At 46.2% G+C, this 17,057-nt stretch overlaps 1 protein-coding gene across 3 annotated transcripts in view; it reads left to right on the forward strand.

The window, feature by feature from the left end:
- Positions 1 to 17,057, forward strand: part of LOC310757220 (C-type lectin domain family 2 member D-like) — a 97,880-nt gene that overhangs the window by 65,952 nt on the left and 14,871 nt on the right. Inside the window, exon 1 of one of the 3 annotated variants that reach the window (XM_083602493.1) lies at positions 16,636 to 16,813. The exons of the other annotated variants lie outside the window; for them this stretch is intronic. The gene's annotated coding sequence lies outside the window, so the exon portion shown is untranslated. Of the gene's footprint in view, positions 1 to 16,635; positions 16,814 to 17,057 lie in introns of those variants that run through there. 3 annotated transcript variants of the gene reach the window in all.

The raw sequence follows: 17,057 nt of genomic DNA on the forward strand, positions 1-17,057 counted from the left end.
AAGGAAAAGAAAAAAGAGAGGGAGGGAATCAAATTGGCTCCAAGCCAAATGCCAGGCGGAACAGCTCTGTCTTACAGGCCCTGCGGAAAGAAATCAGATCCTGCAGGGCTCTGGTCTTATGAGACAGAGCTTTCCACCAGGCCTGAGCCAGTGTTGAAAAGGCCCTGGCTCTGGTTGAGGCTAATCTAACTTCCTTAGGGCCCGGGACCACTAGGGTGTTGCTATTTATGGACCTTGAGGCTCTCCGTGGGGCATACTGGGAGAGGCGGTCCCGTAGGTATGAGGGTCCTAGGCCGTGAAGGGCTTTAAAGGTCAAAAGCAGCACCTTAAATCTGACCCTGTACTCCACCGGGAGCCAGTGCAGCTGGAAAAGCACTGGGTGAATATGCTCCCATGGCAGAGACCCCGTGAGGAGCCTCGCTGCAGCATTCTGCACCCGCTGGAGTTTCTGGGACAGCTTCAAGGGCAGCCCCGCGTAGAGCGAATTACAGTAGTCAAGCCTGGAGGTGACCGTTGCATGGATCACTGTGGCATAGGCAAACTCGGTCCTCCAGATGTTTTGGGACTACAATTCCCATCATCCCTGACCACTAGTCCTGTTAGCTAGGGATCATGGGAGTTATAGTCCCAAAACTTCTGGAGGGCCAAGTTTGCCTGTGGCTGCCTTGGAGTCAGTCACAGGTTCTCACTTACCTCACATGCTTGTTGCAAGGATGAAATCTCTTCTTCTTCTTTGGCGATCACTTGTAGCTGAGTAAGATTGTCTTCTATAAACACGGTTTTAGCAGTGAGTCCGTAAGTGACCGTGGAGGCCAATTCTGGAGCCACACGTCCTTCCACAGTGGGGACATTGGTTTCCGGGTGGGAGTTGATCACTGTGAGGGTTTGCCAAGCATGCCTTCCTCTTAGCATGTTTTTCCCTTTTGTCCTGGAGGAAAGGTGGGATATAAATGTCATAACAAATAATAAAATAATCCTGAGGTGGGTCATCTCAAGCCCAGGGGACAAAAAACATTAAGGAGATGAGGCAACCACCAATAAAAACTGCCACTTGTCAGGCATATTGTTTGGAACTGTAATTTGACTCTCACCCAGGTTCCTATACCCTTCCAGAGATGACTCAGCCAAGCATGAGTGGAACAGCAAACACTCCTATTCCTCTTACCAAACGGTGTCCTCAGGCAATGATAAAAGATCAAAGGGTAAGAGATTAAACACCCCACCCTCTCCTCATCCTGAACTAGATATTCACATGCCTGCTATACAGTGGTACCCCTGGTTACAAACCCTTCTGGTTATGAAAGCTTCAGGTTACGAACTCCGCTAACCCAGAAGTAGCTGCTCCTGGTTGCGAACTTTGCCCCAGGATGCAAACGGAAATCATGCACCAGAGGCATGCGCGCAGTGGGAAACCGCATTAGGGAAAGTGCATCTCAGGATAAGAACAGTTTCAGCTTAAGAACGGACCTCTGGTACGAATTACAGTGGTACCTCTGGTTGCGAACGGGGTCCGTTCCAGAGGCCCGCTCGCAAAATGAAAAGAATGCAACACGCGTCTGCGTGTCTGTGCACGCGCAGGTTGCAATTCGCCATTTCTGCACATGCGCGTGACATCATTTTGCGCTTCTGCACATGCGCAAGCGGCGAAACCCAGAAGTAACCCTTTCCGGTACTTCCAGGTTGCCACAGGACGTAACCTGAAAGAACGTAACATGAAGCAAACATAACATGAGGTATGACTGTAAGTTCGTAACCAGAGGTACCACTGTATACTCTTTTTAAAACATACACACATTTGCACAATTGATAATGTTATGGTGCCACTGTACATCTAACCTCTATGTGCAAGGAGTGATAGTAGCCCAAGCTTTATTATGAATGATTTTTTCACATTTTAATAGAAACATAGAATTGTAGAGTTGGAAGGAACCCAGTCATCCAGTTCAACCCCTTGCAATGCAGGAATCTTGACTAAAACATCCATGACCAGGGGTGCCAACTTGAATATTATAGGGGGGCAGGTAAGGCCCCCCCACATAATTGATCACATGATACGGCATATACACACCATTTGAATGGCAATGCCCATTAACATGGGGGGCAGCCACCTCAAATATTTTATTGAGGGGGTGAAGGGACCTCAGCCCCTAGAAGTTGGCTCATATTTCCATGACAGATGGCAATCACCCTTTGTTTAAAAACCTCCAATGAAAGCAGTGCTGGATTTACTTATAAGCTTAACAAGCTATAGCTCTGGGCCCCACTCTCTTGGGGCCCCCAAAAAATTTTTAAAGAAAAAAACCTGGATGTACATTTCCAAAATATAAGATAAAAAAGAATTAAAATAGAACCTACATACAGCAACAGTGTGTTGTGTTGTGTATGGACCTATTTGGTCCATAAATTACCATATAGCATATATTCAACACAAAAAAACAGTGAAAATTTCTTGTTGACAAAGGACAGCTGGACATATAAAAGACCCCATTACCTTCAGGAGCTTAGGGCCTCATCAAACCTAAATCCAGCCCTGCTTATGGCATATATGCCTTATGCCTTGGTTTATGGCATATATGCTTAATCTCTTATGCTTTATGGCATATATGCCTTATATCTATTAGCCTTATGCCTTAAACACATTGTCATTGTGTTTTGCTTTGTATCTGGTGATCAGTACCCATTGTTTGTGTTGTTTCATGTTATCCTTAATGAAAACGATACTGTTTTTAGAATGGCATAATATTATTTAAGAGATTTGCGCTTTCTACAGAAACTTGCAATTTCTCACAATACAGTAATGAGCAGCCTTTCGTGTAATGAAACTTAGCGGTGGTTACTTCAAGGATGTGGTTAAAATGTGGGGAATTCCAAACTCCACTTACCTGCTCAAGTGGATCAAGTCATCTCGCCCCAGTCACTGTCTCTCAGTTTCAGCCCCGGCAACCTCACAGGGTTGGTTCCAAGAGTTCAGTAGGTAGGGAAGTTGCACTGAACTCCTTGGAATAACTTAGGGTGGGAAAGCAATATATGAACATCTGGACAATTTGTGAGGTTCTGTTGCTGTGAAGGTTTTATTATTGGTTTTTTATTGTTTGTTGCGGTTTTGAAAGGGGGGGGGAGCTACCCTTAACCAAGACTTAGGAGCAACAGGGGCAACCTCACAAGTGATGGCCATCTGTCATGGATGCTTTTTAGCCGTGATTCCTGCATTGCAGGGGGTTGGACTAGATGACCCTTGGGTCCCTTCCAACTAAGATTCTTCGATTCTGCTCTTGGTTAACTGAGGAGGCCAGTTAACCATGTGGGCTTTCTATGCCTCAGCTGTTTGTGACAAGCAGATCTTCAACAGGTTCAGCTTCCTCACCTGTTGATAGGCTGTCTTCCTAACCCAAGGAAATGATGGACCAGTCGTAAAAAGGAAGACAAGCCTATTATCCTGCCTGCTTTAAATATGCTGCTAGGTGCACCATCACCAAAAGGAGCTGCTGCCCATTTCTTCTTGCAAATAGGAGGCCTAATTCCTTATACTTTGTGTCATGTATGCCTAATCCCTTATGCTTTACGGTTTATATGCCTTATCCCTTATGGCATATACTGTATGCCAAATCCCTTATGCCTTATTGCATATATGCCTCATTCCTTATACTTTATGTGATATATGGCTAATCCATTATCCCTTACTGCATATCTACCTAATCCCTTCTGCTTTATGGTATATGTGCCTTATGCCTCACGTCTTATATGCCTTATGCCTTATGGCATATAAAGGTAAAGGTAAAGGGACCCCTGACCATTAGGTCCAATCGTGGCAGACTCTGGGGTTGTGGCACTCATCCCGCTTTATTGGCCAAAAAAACCGGCGTACAGGTTCTGGGTCATGTGGCCAGCATGCCTAAGCCGCTTCTGGCGAACCAGAGCAGCACACGGAAACGCCGTTTACCTTCCCACCGGAGCGGTACCTATTTATCTACTTGCACTTTGACGTGCTTTCGAACTGCCAGGTTGGCAGGAGCAGGGACCAAGCAATGGCTTATGGCATATACTGTATGCCTAATCCCTTATCCCTTACTGCATATCTACCTAATCCCTTCTGCTTTATAGTATATGTGCCTAATGCCTTATGCCTTACGGTTTATATGCCTTATGCATTATGGCATATACTGTATGCCTAATCCCTTATGCCTTATGGTTTATATGTGTCAGGGAACTGCCATCAGGGCCGGAGGGAGAGAGCGGGCTCCGGAGGGGTCCCAGAGAGCGTCCTGGGATGGGGAGAGGCAGCCCATCTTCTGGGGAAGAGAATCAGCGTAGCACCAGTGGGGAAGGGGGGCAGATGGGGGAATCGGCGAGGCGGTCCCATGACTCCTTGCCGGGGACCAGCGGGGAGAGTAAGGGTCCTCCGCTGCCTACACCCTCCTTGCGCAGAAGGCTTTCGCGCAGAGAGAGTAGGAGGAGACTAGGCATCAAAGAGCTTCTTTGCTGGAAGAAGTTCAAGAAACGCCCACTGACGGATTCTGCCAGCGACTGAGACAGCCACGGGTGAGTGGCTGTCCGGACAGAAAAGGTACACTCAAGCAACCCAGCCAGGTGTTGCACCGGTTTACGCACGAGCAACCCCTAGAACCAGTACAATATGCCTTATGCCTTATGGCATGTATGCCTAATGCCTCATCAATATATGCCTAATACCTTATACCTTATTGCATATATGCCTAATTCCTTATACTTTATGTCATATATGTCTAATCCCTTATCCCTTACTGCATATCTACCTAATCCCTTATTCCTTACGGTTTATATGCCTTATGCCTTATGGCATATTGTTGTTGTTGTTGTTTAGTCGTTTAGTCGTGTCCGACTCTTCGTGACCCCATGGACCAGAGCACACCAGGCACTCCTGTCTTCCACCGCCTCCCGCAGTTTGGCCAAACTCATTCTGGTAGCTTCGAGAACACTGTCCAACCATCTCGTCCTCTGTCGTCCCCTTCTCCTTGTGCCCTCCATCTTTCCCAACATCAGGGTCTTTTCCAGGGAGTCTTCTCTTCTCATGAGGTGGCCAAAGTATTGGAGTCTCAGCTTCAGGATCTGTCCTTCCAGTGAGCACTCAGGGCTGATTTCCTTCAGAATGGATAGGTTTGATCTTCTTGCAGTCCATGGGACTCTCAAGAGTCTTCTCCAGCACCATAATTCAAAAACATCAGTTCTTCGGCGATCAGCCTTCTTTATGGTCCAGCTCTCACTTCCATACATCACTACTGGGGAAACCATAGCTTTAACTATACGGACCTTTGTTGGCAAGGTGATGTCTCTGCTTTTTAAGATGCTGTCTAGGTTTGCCATAGCCTTTCTCCCAAGGAGCAGGCGTCTTTTAATTTCGTGACTGCTGTCACCATCTGCAGTGATCATGGAGCCCAAGAAAGTAAAATCTCTCACTGCCTCCATTTCTTCCCCTTCTATTTGCCAGGAGGTGATGGGCCCAGTGGCCATGATCTTCGTTTTTTTGATGTTGAGCTTCAGACCATATTTTGCACTCACCTCTTTCACCCTCATTAAAAGGTTCTTTAATTCCTCCTCACTTTCTGCCATCAAGGTTGTGTCATCTGCATATCTGAGGTTGTTGATATATCTTCCGGCAATCTTAATTCCGGCTAGGGATTCATCCAGCCCAGCCTTTCGCATGATGAATTCTGCATATAAGTTAAATAAGCAGGGAGACAATATACAGCCTTGCCGTACTCCTTTCCCAATTTTGAACCAATCAGTTGTTCCATATCCAGTTCTAACTGTAGCTTCTTGTCCCACATAGAGATTTCTCAGGAGACAGATGAGGTGATCAGGCACTCCCATTTCTTTAAGAACTTGCCATAGTTTGCTGTGGTCGACACAGTCAAAGGCTTTTGCATAGTCAATGAAGCAGAAGTAGATGTCTTTCTGGAACTCTCTAGCTTTCTCCATAATCCAGCGCATGTTTGCAATTTGGTCTCTGGTTCCTCTGCCCCTTCGAAATCCAGCTTGCACTTCTGGGAGTTCTCGGTCCACATACTGCTTAAGCCTGCCTTGTAGAATTTTAAGCATAACCTTGCTAGCGTGTGAAATGAGTGCAATTGTGCGGTAGTTGGAGCATTCTTTGGCACTGCCCTTCTTTGGAATTGGGACGTAGACTGATCTTCTCCAATCCTCTGGCCACTGCTGAGTTTTCCAAATTTGCTGGCATATTGAGTGTAGCACCTTGACAGCATCATCGTTTAAAATTTTGAATAGTTCAGCTGGAATATCATCACTTCCACTGGCCTTGTTATTAGCAGTTCTTTCTAAGGCCCATTTGACTTCACTCTCCAGGATGTCTGGCTCAAGGTCAGCAACCACACTACCTGGAGTGTACGAGACATCCATTTCTTTCTGGTATAATTCATCTGTGTATTCTTGCCACCTCTTCTTGATGTCTTCTGCTTCTGTTAGGTCCTTCCCACTTTTGTCTTTTATTATGGTAATCTTTGTACGAATTGTTCCTTTCATATCTCCAATTTTCTTGAACAGATCTCTGGTTTTCCCCATTCTATTGTTTTCCTCTATTTATTTGCATTGCTCGTTTAAGAAGGCCTTCTTGTCTCTCCTTGCTATTTTTTGGAAATCTGCATTCAATTTCCTGTATCTTTTACTATCTCCCTCGCATTTTGCTTTCCTTCTCTCCCCCGCTATTTGTAAGGCTTCATTGGACAGCCACTTTCCTTTCTTGCATTTCCTTTTCATTGGGATGGTTTTAGTTGCTGCCTCCTGTATAATGTTACGAGCCTCCATCCATAGTTCTTCAGGCACTCTGTCCACCAAATCTAAATCCTTAAACCTGTTCCTATACTGTATGCCCAATCCCTTATGCCTTACGGTTTATATGCCTTATGCCTTACGGCATATACTGTATGCCTAATCCCTTATGCCTTATGGTTTATATGCCTTATGCCTTACGGCATATACTGTATGCCTAATCCCTTATGCCTTACGGTTTATATGCCTTATGCCTTACGGCATATACTGTATGCCTAATCCCTTATGCCTTATGGTTTATATGCTTTATGCCTAATGGCATATACTGTATGCCTAATCCCACCCGCGGGTGGCGCTGTGGATAAAACCTCAGCGCCTAGGACTTGCTGATCACATGGTCAGCGGTTCGAATCCCCGCGTCGGGGTGCGCTCCCGTCGTTCAGTCCCAGAGCCTGCCAACCTAGCAGTTCAAAAGCACCTCCGGGTGCAAGTAGATAAATAGGGACCGCTTACCAGTGGGAAGGTAAACGGCGTTCCGTGTGCTACGCTGGCTCGCCAGATGCAGTTTTTCACACTGGCCACATGACCCAGAAGTGTCTGCGGACAGCGTGGCTCCCGGCCTATAGAGTGAGATGAGCGCACAACCCTAGAGTCTGGCAAGACTGGCCCGTACGGGCAAGGGTACCTTTACCTTTACCTAATCCCTTATGCCTTACGGTTTATATGCCTTATGCCTTATGGCATATACTGTATGCCTAATTCCGTATGCCTTGTGGCATATATGCCTAATCCCTTATTCCATATGGCATATATGCCTATTGCCTTATGGCATATATGCTTTATGCCTTATGGCCAGTGCCGTATTTATGTATAAGCTAAACAGGCTATAGCTTAGGGCCCCACTCTCTTGGGGGCCCCAAAAATTCAAAGGGGAAAAAACCCTGAATGTACATTTCCACAATATAAGATAGAAACAAGTAAAATAAAACCTACAAACAGCAACAGTGTTTTGTGTTGTGTTGGACCTATTAGCTCCATAAATTACCATATAGCATATATTCACCACAAAAAACAGTGACAATTTGTTGTTGACGAAGGACAGCTGGACATATAAAGGGCCCCATTACCTTCTGTATCTTAGGGCCTCATCAAACCTAAATCCAGCCCTGAATGAGGGAGAGTCTACCACCTTTTCAAAGGGAGTCCCTCCCACTGTCAAATAGTTCTAACTGTCAGAAAGTTCTTCCTAATGTTTCATCAGAATCTACCCCTCCAAAGCAGCGGGAAGCAAGTTTGCTCCCTTTTCCATTTGACAGCCCTTAAAACATTTGAAGATGGCTATCATATCTCCTCTCGCTCTCCTCTTTTCCAGGCTAAACATGCCCTGCTCCTTCAACCGTTCCTCACAAGGCTTGGTTTCCAGACCCTTGATCATCTTGGTCGCCCTCCTCTGCCCATGTTCCAGCTTGCAAACACCCTTCTTAAACTGTGGCACCCAGAGCTGGACACAGTACTCCAGGTGTGGTCTGCCCAAGGCATAATAGAGCAATTCTATTTGGGGGCCATCAGAGTGTCGCCTGACAGGAAGGGAGAGTGCTCTTCTGCGTGGATCCTGCTTCCAGGTTTCCCACATGCATCTGGTTGGCCCCGTGAGAACAGGAAGCTGGACTAGATAGGCCGTTGGCTTGACCTGGTAGGCTGTTCTTACATGAATTATGGTAGTCGTCACCACCATAATTTCACTTCTCCTTTATACAGCTGCCAGCATTCTTTGAGTCAATTGGGGAGTGTGTGTGGTTTGTGGGGGTTCTTATGTGGCTGCCCTGACAAGCCCCTGCATGTCGATGTATCACCACATTACTGCACACCAGGTGGAAACTCTCACCAAAATCCCCAGAGACAAGAGGAAAGGACTCAGCAGATTGATTTTGTGTAATACGTGATAAAAGCAGTTTTCTATAAATAATACCCATGTGGTGTTTAGTTAAACAAGTACAGTAGTTTGTTCTAAATTCTAGCCTGGATTTGGCTGAAAGAAGGTCAATTGTTAAAAAATAAATAAATGGTGAGAACAATGAAATAATGGTTTTTTTATGATGTTATTTTAATGATGTGTTTGCTGCCCTTGGCTCCCTTGGGAGGAAGGGCACAATGTCAACTGAATGAATAAGAAATGGGAGGATATTAAAGGGGCTAATTTAACAGCACTGTGCAGTTAGCCCTGATATAGAAACGTTACATGAAAGCCAAGATTATTGGGAGGAAATAAACGTGTAGAGAGATATGACTGCAAAAAACCAGATAAGAGCTGAATTGGCTCTATACATTCTTCAGACAACAAAAGCAAAGTCCCTAGGACAGCGGTTCTCAAAGGGCGTGCCATGCGAAGTGTTGCAGGAAGAATCAAGGACAATCAAAGAAACATGTAACATAGTATAGTATAGCTCTCATATTTAGTACAGAATACAGTGGTACCTCGGGTTAAGTACTTAATTTGTTCCAGAGGTCCGTTCTTAACCTGAAACTGTTCTTAACCTGAAGCACCACTTTAGCTAATGGGGCCTCCTGCTGCCGCCGCACTGCTGGAGCACAATTTCTGTTCTCATCCTGAAGCAAAGTTCTTAATCTGAAGCACTATTTCTGGGAAAGCGGAGTAGGTGACCTGAAGCGTATGTAACCTGTATGTAAAAGTGTATGTAACCTGAGGTACCACTGTATAGAATAAATCTCATGCTTATACATACTTAGGGTATATTTTGGGGATTATTCCTGTTCTTATGAACTTATACTTTCTGGATGTCCCACCATCATATTATAAAGTAGTTGTGTTCTATGTTATAAATCAAGCACTGCTAATTGTTGTCTCCCATCCCTGGCCATGTTGTTGTTGTTGTTGTTGTTTAGTCGTGTCCGACTCTTCGTGACCCCATGGACCAGAGCACGCCAGGCACTCCTGTCTTCCACTGCCTCCCGCAGTTTGGTCAAACTCATGTTGGTAGCTTCGAGAACACGGTCCAACCATCTCATCCTCTGTCGTCCCCTTCTCCTTGTGCCCTCCATCTTTCCCAACATCAGGGTCTTTTCCAGGGAGTCTTCTCTTCTCATAAGGTGGCCAAAGTATCGGAGCCTTAGTATTGGAGGCCATGTATTTCTTATCAATAAAAAATTCAGTATGGCCCATGCAAGTTTTTATTCTTAGCGTGTGGCCCAGAGCAAAAGAAAGAGAACCACTGCTCTAGGGTATATTCCAATGTATGGATATGTTAAATGTTAAATATTAGTTTCTCTTTAAATGCTGTATCTCTGTTTATTAGAAAATTTTCTGCAGTGGTGTCTGCACAGAAGCCCCTCAGTATTTTCATTTCTCATTCTGCTTAGGCGGTTATAGTTTAGATTTTGTTAACATTTCTTTTCTCACATTTTTGACTGGCTGTGTTCATTACGCAACTTAAAAAAATAATTAGAAAGTAAATAAATTAATAAAAAGATTCCAAAACCCAGTTGGGAAGGTCCTTAACTCAGTAGTATAGCACATGCTCAACCTGCAAAAAAAAAAAAAGTCCCATTTTCAATCCTAGGACAAGGGAGGACAACAAGGACAAATTTTTCCAGCCCAGTGAACTATTATGGAGGAGTTAAAAGGTTGCTTGTTATTTTGTGACATTTTGGATTGTATCCTGTTGCTTTTTTTCTTTATTTGAATATATCTGGGTGACATCTGACTGGCCGCTGCAAAAACAGGGTGTTAGTAGACTTGCTTGGCCTCCAGCAGGTTCCTCTCAAGTTCATATTTTTGTCTGCTGCAGAAGATGGCTCATTTCCTGAGCACTTGCAGACATTAAGAGGGTTTGTGCTGTGTGTGGTTTCTGCAGGCAAGTGAAGGCCTCTTTAGGCAGGTTTTGAACACAACAAAAAGTGGTCATTAACTGGTGAGAAGGGGAACGCCCCTCGCAACAGGAGCAAAGCCCAGGGGTCCATCCATGACATGAAATAAAAATCTGCATGGCTGGAACAATGAAGGTGGTTCTTGCTTGCCTGGATGGAAGATGGAGAGATGAGTGGGTGTGTAGAAACCAATGAAATTTTTTTTGGGGGGGGGTCATTTGAATGTAGCCTACTGAACAAAGGTAGGAGTCACATCCCTAGTTTTGCCTCTGACTCACCTGCCCTGGCATACAGATCCAAGAATGCTCTCCATGAAGGGATCCACACACACCCCAGCTGAAAATGGATTCCTACTCCCTGTTTAATGACACCTAGGGGTGGCGCTGTGGGTTAAACCACAGAGCCTAGGACTTGCCGATCAGAAGGTCAGCGGTTCAAATCCCAGTGACGGGGTGAGCTCCCATTGCTCGTTCCCTGCTCCTGCCAACCTAGCAGTTCGAAAGCACATCAAAGTGCAAGTAGATAAATAGGTACCACTCCAGCAGGAAGGTAAACGCGTTTCCGTGCACTGCTCTGGTTCGCCAGAAGCAGCTTAGTCATGCTGGCCACATGACCGAGAAGCTGCACGCCGGCTCCCTCTGCCAATAAAGTGAGATGAGCGCCGCAACCCCAGAGTCAGCCACAACCGGACCTAATGGTCAGGGGTCCCTTTACCTTTATCTTTAGGGGTGCCTCCAGGCTCTCAGTATTTTGCATGCCTGGAAATTTAGGTTTGCACAATCAACAGATTAAAGAGGTTAAATTAGGAAGACAAGTCTACTTTTAAAAAGGAACAATAGCTTTTTTTTATGACATGAGGGAAATGAGCAAAGGAAGATTTTTTATGCCCTCCAAGCAAACCGGGGATGAATGAAGGATGAATCCTCATTAATGTTTAACCTCCTCACAAACAAATTGGAACAAATGCACAATAAAGACAGGACATAATCTAACTTCCACTTAAGTTTTGTGCAAGCAAATCAGGATGAATCTCCATCATCATCATCATCATCATCATCATCATCATTTATTATTTATATCCCACCCATCTGGCTGGGCTTCCCCAGCCACTCTGGGCGGTTTCCAACAGAATATTAAAATACAATAACCTATTAAACATTAAAAGCTTCCCTAAACAGGGCTGCCTTCAGATGTCTTCTAAAAGTCTGGTAGTTGTTTTTCTCTTTGACATCTGGTGGGAGGGCATTCCACAGGGCGGGTGCCACTACCGAGAAGGCCCTCTGCCTGCTTCCCTGTAACTTCATCACCATCATGCTGCCTTACCATAGTTAAAACAATGCTCAAGTCGGCTTACAACATGACAAGATTTACATAATTACCAACATAACAAAAGTCATAAACAATAAATAAAACACATCAAAAGGTACACAACCAAATGGAAAAGAACTCCCACATAAATCATAAAATCTAAAACTAAAACTACAACTTTAATATCAATAATAATTTAAAATGACATAGATAAAAAATAAAAACAGTATTAAAAAAGGAGCCCTCTCTGCCGAGCAGCAGCAGTCTTTTAGGGAGCCTGTCAGGCCCCACCCCAACCTTCAACAAATAGTTTTGTGCAGGTAATCAAGAGAGAGGGCCATCTCCAACCGACGGTGGTTCAGCCTAACCTGACCCCTAACCTGACTCCTTCGCCCACCAACCAATTTCATCAAGAAGTTTCTTCTAACCATAGGTAGGCAAACTAAGACCTGGGGGCTGGATCCGGCCCAATCCCCTTCTAAATCTGGCCCGTGAATGGTCTGGGAATCAGCGTCCTTTTACATGAGCAGGATGTGTCCTTTTATTTAAAATGCATCTCTGGGTTATTTGTGGGGCACAGGAATTCATTCTTCCCCCCCCAAAAAATATAGTCCGGCCCCCAACAAGGTCTGAGGGACAGTGGACTGGCCCCCTGCTGAAAATTTTTGCTGACCTCTGTTCTAAAAATATCCCCTGCTTTATCAGAATCTCATTTGATCAAAGGCGGTTAACCTTTTTGCTTAAATCTTTCGGGCAGCAGGTGTGTGTGTTTGAATTATCAGACGAGGGAAGACCTTTTGTGAAGGGAGATTCAGGCTGAATAGCATAACTGTAAAGAAAGCAGCAACCACAACAACAACACACACACAGCTTTTCAAAATCACGACCATTTCATTAGATTTAGCTTAACTTTTGAATGAAAGTTAGCTCCCTCCACAACTCCAATGTAGTTTTGCCAGTGGCGTAGCGTGGGTTGTCAGCACCCGGGGCAAGGCAAGTAATTTGCGCCCCCTAACCCGTGGATTTGCGCCCCCTAACCCATGGATTTGCGCCCCCTAACCCATGGATTTGCCCTAACCCCAGATGTTGCGCCCGGTGCGGCCGGCCCCCCCTGCACCCCCCACGCTACGCCACTGAGTTTTGCAGAAGTCTGTTAATTAACTTCAGAAGTGCAACTGCACCTTAGTTTAATAATCTTTCTCCTTTGGCTGAGAAATTGATCTTTTGGTAGGTATCATTCATTTGGCAGAAAAAGCCTATATAAGGGATTTGTATAATATATGTACAGTGGTACCTCGGGTTAAGAACTTAATTCGTTCTGGAGGTCTGTTCTTAACCTGAAACTGTTATTAACCTGAGGTACCACTTTAGCTAATGGGGCCTCCTGCTGCCGCTGCGCCGCCAGAGCACAATTTCTGTTCTCATCCTAAAGCAAAGTTCTTAACCTGAAGCACTATTTCTAGGTTAGCGGAGTCTGTAACTTGATGCGTATGTAACCTGAAGCGTACGTAACCCAAGGTACCACTGTATATTTCTAATGTTAAAAATGATCCCCCTTAAGATTGTTTCTTAGAGGGCAGGGGAAAATTCCAGGAAAGTTTTAAAAAAATGCACCCATGAAAGTTCCTTTTCTCTGTCTGCCTCCCATCTTCCAGACTCTTCTTGAAGAGCAAATCAGCATGTGATCTTGGAGCATGGATGGCCACAGAGAAGAGAGAATTATGTATGTTTATTTAATGCAGAGGCCTGTGCTGTTCTTGTTTGGTTTTGTGGTTTTTACACACAGGGAGCCAGAGGGATTTTCCTCTCTTTTTCCTAGTGACTGAGGAGTGTTGTGCAATATTTTGGAACAGGACAAGGGGTTATTTATAGATTTGGGGAAGGGAACTTGCAAAAGCTTTGCTGCTCACTCCTTGTTTCAATGTGTGGCTTTAGTCACTCTGTTCCAGGGCACCTCCAGGAAACAGGCCTTACCTCTGAGAAGGAGGCAGCATGTGAGCCATGTTCCCTCACAGCCACATCAATCATCGCCCCACAACTGACTGCACAGAACTGGTTACACCACCACCAAGCATGTGAATACAGCAAAGAATGCGTAGGGAGGGCTGAATGGGAGCACTTTTTCTGTAGGTGCGACTGTACTGCAAACTTTAATGAGAGAGAGCTGAACCAGGGGTAGGCAACCCAAGGCCCATGGGCCACAAGCGGCCCATGGAGGTCATTTAACCGAGCCGCCCCCAAACCAAGCTGCCTGCTTGGCGAGTTCCCACACGCTGCACTAAACAGGTGCAGCACAGTGCAGGGACTCACTTCTGTGTCACCAAAAATCTCATCTGCGCAGAAACCGAAAATCTTGCACATGCACACTCATGCGCACACGCGATCCAGTCCATGGAGGGATCTCCGTTGGAGTGAACCAGCCCAGGCGAGGTAAACCTTGCCGACCCCTGGCTGAAACAAACACCACCGTTGGATAAGTCCTAACCATATCTACTCATAAGTAAGTCCAACGGGACTTACCTCCAGGTAAATGAGGCTAGGCCCACGGACTGCAAGAAGATCAAACCTATCCATTCTGAAGGAAATCAGCCCTGAGTGCTCACTGGAAGGACAGATCCTGAAGCTGAGGCTCCAATACTTTGGCCACCTCATGAGAAGAGAAGACTCCCTGGAAAAGACCCTGATGTTGGGAAAGCTGGAGGGCACAAGGAGAAGGGGATGACAGAGGAGGAGATGGTTGGACAGTGTTCACGAAGCTACTAATATGAGTTTGACCAAACTGCGGGAGGCAGTGGAAGACAGGAGTGTGGCCGGGGAGAAGCAAAAGTCGGTGGCTGTTTGCGACGAGGCTTGTCCCAGAGGAAAGCCCGGCTGCAGCAGCTCTGCGCGCCGTTGCTGGGATAAGGAGAAGTCCCATGCTGCCGAGGCGATGGGACTTCTGAGTAGTCCTGCGGAACTACTGAGCATTGCCATTCAAATGGTGTGTATGTCTTGTGATCATTTTTGTGCCCCCCCCCCAATATTTTATTCAAGTCAGCATCCTTACCTAGGACTCTGCATCTAGCTCAGTCTTGTTCAAACCGGCTGGCAGCAGCATTTCAGAGTTTCAGAGGTGTGGTATTCCCGGCCCTACTTTTGTTGCTGGGGGTCGCATCTGGGCCCTTGTGCGTGCAAAGCTGGTGCTCCGCTGCTGAGCGAAGGCCCTGCCCAGTTCACATGTTCCAGGAAGGTCTCCATTTCCAAATTCAGGAAGAGAGGTTGATTCAAATGTTAAGGGCAAATGTCAGCGGACTTTGGGCAAAGAGAACCGAGGATCCCTGCGTCCCTTTCGCCTCCTCCTTGATAGGAAGTTTAGCGTAGGCGCTGCGGGTTCTGGGCTCCCCAACTCCTTTCCACATCTTTCTCTCTCTCGATTTGTGTGAGCAAATAATAATAATAATAATAATAATAATAATAATAATAATAATTTATTTATTATTTATACCCTGCCCATCCCCAGCCACTCTGGGCAGCTTCCAACAGAATATTAAAATACAATAACCCATTAAACATTAAAAGCTTCCCTAAACAGGGTTGCCTTCAGATGTCTTCTAAAAGTCTGGTAGTTGTTTTTCTCTTTGACATCTGGTGGGAGGGCGTTTCACAGGGCGGGTGCCACTACCGAGAAGGCCCGCTGCCTGGTTCCCTGTAACTTGGCTTCTCGCAATGAGGGAACCGCCAGAAGGCCCTCAGTACTGGACCTCAGTGTCCGGGCAGAATGATGGGGGTGGATATGCTCCTTCAGGTATACTGGACCGAGGCCGTTTAGGGCTTTAAAGGTCAGCACCAACACTTTGAATTGTGCTCAGAAACGTACTGGGAGCCAGTGTCTTTCAAGACCGGTGTTATATGGTCTCAGCGGCCGCTCCCAGTCACCAGTCTAGCTGCCGCATTCTGGATTAGTTGTAGTTTCCAGGTCACCTTCAAAGGTAGCCCCACATAGAGTGCATTGCAGTAGTCCAAGCGAGAGATGACTAGAGTATGCACCACACTGGTGAGACAGTCTGCGGGCAGATAGGGTCTCAGCCTGCGTACCAGATGGAGCTGATAAACAGCTGCCCTGGACACAGAATTGACCTGCGCCTCCATGGACGGCTGTGTGTCCAGAATGACTCCCAGGATACGCACCTGGTCCTTCAGGGGCACAGTTACCCCATTCAGGACCAGGGAATCCTTCGCACCCACCCACCTCCTGTCCCCCCAAAACAGTCCTTCTGTCTTGTCAGGATTCGACCTCAATCTGTTAGCCGCCATCCATCCTCCAACCGCCTCCAGACACTCACACAAGACCTTCACTGCCTTCACTGGTTCTGATTTGAAAGAGAATAAAATATTGGGGGGGGGGTAAGCCCCGCTCCACATAATCAATCACATGATTGGGTACACACACACTATTTGAATGGCAATGCCCCCTTTGCTTCCATTCAAATTCACTATTTGAATGGAAGACCCCTCTGCGCCTAGGAGTTTGCTCCTGTGTGTGCGTGTAGATTCCAGATCAGCTCTTCTTACACCTGTCATTCATTCATTTTCCCCCTGTGAACTAAAGGCGGAGTGGAAATAGCTCTTCCCCCGACATTATGCTCCTTAAGGATAAGATGTCCCTTCCATGTGACACCTAACGCCACCCACTCACGCCCGCCTGCGGTCGTTTCTTCTGTGTAAAGAAGAAAAGAGTTTTGAAGTTTCCGGTTTTCTGCACACAAGCGCGCGCTTGCGCCCAGGCGTACACTCCGCGCCGCCTCCCTCCCTTTCCTTTCCTACCCGAGGCAGAGCACCATCGAGCCGAGTAGCGGCAAAGGCAGCCCTCTTCTAACAGGTCGGTAGGTGATGAGCCTGTGCGCGGGGCCGGGGCCGGGGCGGGTCTCTTTTCTCTTTTCTCTTTTCAACTTGCAAATCTCCTCCAGCCGCCACTTGCTTCAACAACTTTCTTCCTTTCTGAACTTTTATCCGGGATGGGAGGTGGGGAGAAGTCTTGTTCAAAACTATGGGGATTTCCGAGCAAACATTCGAGCAGGGTGTCCTTTAAGAGGAATGCCATTTAAGAAGAGAAATTTTTTTTA

Source organism: Podarcis filfolensis (genome assembly GCF_964270895.1).
Source record: "Podarcis filfolensis genome assembly, chromosome: 2".
Classification (NCBI taxonomy): Eukaryota; Metazoa; Chordata; class Lepidosauria; order Squamata; family Lacertidae; genus Podarcis; species Podarcis filfolensis.